Raw genomic sequence first — 5,631 nt, 5'->3', positions numbered from 1 at the left:
AGATTGCTCTTGTCTCTTAGCTGCCGTCTTACAACTTTCTGGTCATGCCCATCCACGTCTTCGTCGAAACTTCCTAAAAAGAAAAGTAGTTCCGGCTCCATGTTTTCAACACTAAAAACTAAAACTGTTAGTTTCCTTGATATTTCTTCGATTGATAGAGCTTATTGGTTAGGGCGAAGTACTGTTATAACAAAAACTATAAATTTTCAACATCTGCATCCCTCCTGTCACCAGCTACCCCAGTGTATACCGCCCTGAAATCAGCGCACTACTCACCGGGAGAAAATGGCATAATTGAAGGCAATGCCCACCACTATCTATGGCATTCTGATCTACAGGCGGACAGAAAGGAGAAATAGCGTTCTACTTGATAAACGGTGACACTCCGTGCGTATGGTAGGAAGCTGTCATTGCTCGGCAGAAATCTCCATCGTTTTGCAGGACTCGTTAGCTGCGTCAACCGCACTGTATATTCTCGCACCGTGCGTGGTAGCACGGAGAATATATATATGTAGAACAGAAATAAAAGGCAAATTGTTATGTTAGTAATAATCACAATGATTGATTTATTGAATGTTAAAATGGTACAATATTTTACCTTTGGTATGTGGCGTGACATCAGCAGCGATTTTCTTCCTCCGTGGTTGAAATGGAACAGAACGCAAGAAAATGATGTCCATTGTGTCGGACCGGTGGTCGTGCAGGGGTTTTCCAAGGGATATTTATTATCCGACGGAAAACTCAGTTACCCGTGTTATGTTGCTTATATGTGTGAGTGACTGTATAAGTGTGTATGCATGCGTGTGAGCTATACATGACAGTGTATTTATGTATGTGCATACATATGTGCAACTAAATAAATTATGCATAAGGTGGCCGTGTATAAAGGATAGCACGTAAGCAACATTTGTGGGAGGAATTCCATGCTTCAGCTGTCACACACATGTAGTACTTAAAAACTAGATTTAATTTTTTGTTTATTTTGAACAAATAGGTATTGGCTGATCGCACCCGTACTTGATTGATAATAGAGGCCGCTGTAGGAAGAAAGGAAGCAACATATTAAAGCTGAAAACAAGAACGGGTTACAACTCAACGCACTTTATTAGTATAATACTGTTTTCACACAGAAACTTAATGATCTCATTTCACCTTCTAATGAAATTGTAAATTTTTTGGTTTCACACAGAAGTAACTGCTCGATTAGTATGAAGGATGAAATGTCAAGCGAATAAAATGACAATGCTATATGACAGACAATCATGGCGGAACGATACAAGGTGGCAGCATGTGGCATACCTACACCCAAAAAAATTCCATGTACTTGTAAATTCGATGGACAAATATCAAAATCGTACTGCGCCGGTAGTTGATGTATCAAATCAAATAAAAAAGGTTATAATCAGCTGTTCGATGCGGCCACCTTGTATCGTTCCGCCATGCAGACAATGACATTTTTAAGCACTGAACACACTAAAAACTAAGAAGTGGAACGCTGCCAACAGAGTTGCATTGTGCTTTTGACTTCATTAGGCATTCGATTAACTACTAATGAAATAATTATAGATTCGAATTTTGTAGGGAAGATTGAGCTCAATAAGTGTCTTAATGTAGAAAACTGCCTTTATTATTCAATAAGCCGTCTGTGTGAAAACAGTACAAACCTCGTTTGGATTTCGAGTATTTCGTGGTGTGGACGAAGAGGACATGTCTCCGTTCCAGATTTCAACGTTTGTAAGATTATTTTCCATCTGGACAAAGAGGCCAAGTCTCCGTTCCAGATTTTAACTTCATGAGTTTTAAGGTTATATCCGAAAGAAGAGGACGGGCCTCCATGACAGATTGGATTTATTTTGTTATTTTTGTTTTTAATTTTAATAAAATGTTTTATTTTAAACTAAATTTTGGTTGGGTGACGAACGCTTTAATAATTTCGTGATATTTTGTTAAATTATATTGACCCTCTAACATGACTTTATGTGGCTGGCAACTCCATGGCGGGGAGACTCGACGTATGCGCAATAATGTATTATCAATGGAGAAAAGAGATGACTGCGGTTAGAGCTCAAAACCGTGGATCAACTGGTTAGTGATAACTTCCGTAAAGCTCCGTTGAGTGGATCTTATTTTCCCAATACATCGACTTCCGGGTTCCTGAATTATAATATAAGTGGAAACTAATATTTATTAAAGTTTAATCGTAATTATTTTCCACTTTCTGTGGTAAGGCCGAAAACTTGTAGTTTGGACTACGACTTAAAAATTTGTTATTTCGAATATGATCGAAAGTTTGTAGCTTTATATTTATTTTGTGACTACTTTTGTCACAAGATTCCTACCACCCAAGAAAAGTTTCGCATTTCAGGCTAGTTTTTGTAGTATTCGACAAAAACTCTTGCTAAATAATTTTTAATTGTAAGTTATTCTTAACTTTTCGCGGGTTTCCATATTTCATTTGCCCGTGGTTATTTTTACAAAAAGATTTAGTAAAATATTTATGAATCATTTAATTGTGAATATTGATGAAAAAATTGGTGCCTGTGATGCGCTTCGGGAACACGCATACTGAAAATTGGTGTTCATTTATTTTGCTGATATGGCAACACCACACGGCGAAGTTGGAGTGTCAAGTGAAAGGCAAGGCGAATCTATACCAGGTGGTGGGAAAGCGAATTATTTTTACAAAAAGATTTAGTAAAATATTCATGAATCATTTAATTGTGAATATTGATGAAAAAATTGGTGCCTGTGATGCGCTTCGGGAACACGCATACTGAGAATTGGTGTTCATTTATTTTGCTGATATGGCAACACCACACGGCGAAGTTGGAGTGTCAAGTGAAAGACAAGGCGAATCTATACCAAGTGGTGGCAAAGCGAATTCAATCAATTCGCCGTGCAGATGAATGTCAAGTCAAAAGAAAATTTTCATAGATTTCGACTAACTGACATTTTGTTGTACAAGGCTTTGTATGGAAAATTATCAAGAAGAAGTAATCAGCTGATGGCATAACAACACCTGGTACTGAATTCGCCTTGAGTGAAAGGAAATGAAAGACTGACAAATGGAAGAAGAAGAATGTCATTACATAATAAACATGATGGTAAGTAATAACAAGTTGTAAAATTTTATAATTTGGTTAAATTAATCATTTTAATAACCTCTCGTTTTCTTTTCTTTTCAGATTATGCATTTTAATATGGAACCCTCTTGGTACAGACATAATTGCACGCCGGAAAATTGTCCCACCCCAAGAAGGATGGTTTGAGGTTTTCAGGGAAGGGTAATAGTCTAGTTGAGGGGTCGACTGCTAATACGCTACCAAAAAGACAGGTGTCAAACGACGCGTCTTGACATCAGTATTAATAATCCGACGGCGGAAAAGAAAATTTTTGACTCGTTCAAAAGATATTAACGAAAAACCGAAAAATTACCCGCGGGTCCTCCCGAAACCGGGGGTGGTATACAGAGTATTTTTGTGCAGAACACTTTTCTGCGCTGGCGGCCTTCGGCCGCGCTTATAAAAAATTACCCTGGGTGGGTCTAACACCAGTTTGGAGACCAAAGCTATATCCGCGAAAAACACTAATATTCAGAATTTTTTTTGTGGGTACTACAACATTACAACAACCACTTGAAAATCGCCAACTTCAACTGCAAATATCTCCGGACAGAGATAAAAATTTCGTATTATTGTTGTCGAGGTCAATTCGGGTCTTTTGACACCTCTCTCGATATTTTTGGTAGCGTATTAGCAGTCGACCCCTCAACGACTTTTACCCAGGGAAGAAGCCAAAAACCAGGAATATATGCCACCCATGTCCCGGAAACTTGTAAGATGTTTTTTAAAATTGTGCATTTAGGTTTCCTTTCTTGTTTTTGGCCTAGAAAAGTAAGAAATGATCGCAGAAGCGATCAATTATGAAGATGTGCAAAGTTAATTGTAATTTTGTTTTTGTAGTGCTTTTCCTTTTCTCATAATATCTGCCCGACAAAAAATGTTGTGAGTTATTATGAGAAATAAGGGAAAGCAGTTAAACTTAAAAAAAAAACATATTGGAAAGAAGAAGTTCACATATGAGGAATATGGATTTTGTTTATTTCCATTGACGTAGTAAACGCACATCTGTAGTTTTCGTTAGTGTATTGCAAAATTACACTACACTAATTTTTTAATGCAATGGTTAAGAACTATTGTATAAGACTGAATACAAAGCATTATGTGTACTCTTATTGAGTAGTCTTAATGATATCGGTTTGATATCTACTAATTATTCCCGCATGCGAATGGGTATAATAGGAATTTTTTTGCGATTTAGTTTTCTTATATAGTTAGTCCAATTACGCCAACTTGACTTTAATTTTATATCATTCTTGACAATCGATATTTGGCTTAACATGCTAAATTAATTTGGTAAGGAGTATTGCCGGTTGTGTTATTGTAGTTGGAATTTTATTTCTCTGAAACATTATTAAACCGTTTTGTATTTATGCATAGATAGCTGAGAAAGATTTTCGAAAGGAAGAAATAAACCAAACGAATAAATGGATGCATTTGCCTGCTTCTAACGAACGTTTATACGTGGTAATTTGCGTGTAGCTAGTTTGGTAGTTAGTTGTGTAGTTAATTTATGTATTTTATATGTTTCCGCTGGGGATATAGTTATTTTTCAGGGATTTCGTTTATTTTGTTTTCATTTCTTGGCGGAGACTTGATATCTGCACCCTGTTGACTTTTGCTTTTTAATTATGAAATAAGGGGTTTTTTTTTTTGTACGCCGACAATTAAAAGTGGCATTACCTATTCTGCTGAAGTGGAATGTCTTAAGTTTCGGATTCGGCTTGACCTTCAGTGAATATTTCTCCACTTGTGTCAATGGCGGGGGAAGAAGGACCATTTTGGCCAAAGGTCTTGTGATTTGATCTTTTTCAGTCGCGATGTCGACTACTCTAACAAGGTCGTCTGATCCGGGGTGTAGTTTGACTACTCGTCCCAGCCGCCATTTATTTGGAGAAGAAGACAATCTTCTTTCAAGAAGACGAGATCACCTAATTTTATGTTGGCTTTCGGGTGTTTCCATTGAACCTGCTTTTGTATTTCTAAGAGATACTCTCCATGGAGGCTGGATTCTCTTTGGAATCTATTTCGGGCGGGGCGAGAAGATGTCCGCCCACCAGGAAATGACTATGGTTGTCCTTGATGCCCACGCAACTGCTCCATACACTATGATAAGTCTCACTATAGTAGTGCACATCCATCTTAGGATCTTTGGGCTGCATCCCCAGGATTTTCCTACAATACGTCTGCACACCAATATAACCAAGAGTGTGGCCTTTGATATGGTGTTGTCGACGTGCTTCCTCCATAAGAGATTAGAGTCGAACGTGACTCTCAAGTATTTCACCTCGGTCGTGTGCTCCAACTGTACTACATCCATTGCGATATGCCTCATCCCTTCCAGTTTTCTGCTCCTGGTGAAGGGCATAATGTCTGCCTTTTTAGGGTTGATACCTAGCTCCACCTCAGTACGCCATTATTTCGTTAACCTCAATTCCGTTCGCATTATGTCGCAAAGGGTGCTCTCAAATCGGCCTCTTACAGTTATAACAATATCATCAGCGTACCTCTG

The sequence above is a fragment of the Eurosta solidaginis genome, unplaced genomic scaffold, assembly GCF_040869045.1.
Source record: "Eurosta solidaginis isolate ZX-2024a unplaced genomic scaffold, ASM4086904v1 ctg00001313.1, whole genome shotgun sequence".
Lineage (NCBI taxonomy): Eukaryota > Metazoa > Arthropoda > Insecta > Diptera > Tephritidae > Eurosta > Eurosta solidaginis.
This window is presented reverse-complemented; position numbering follows the sequence as displayed.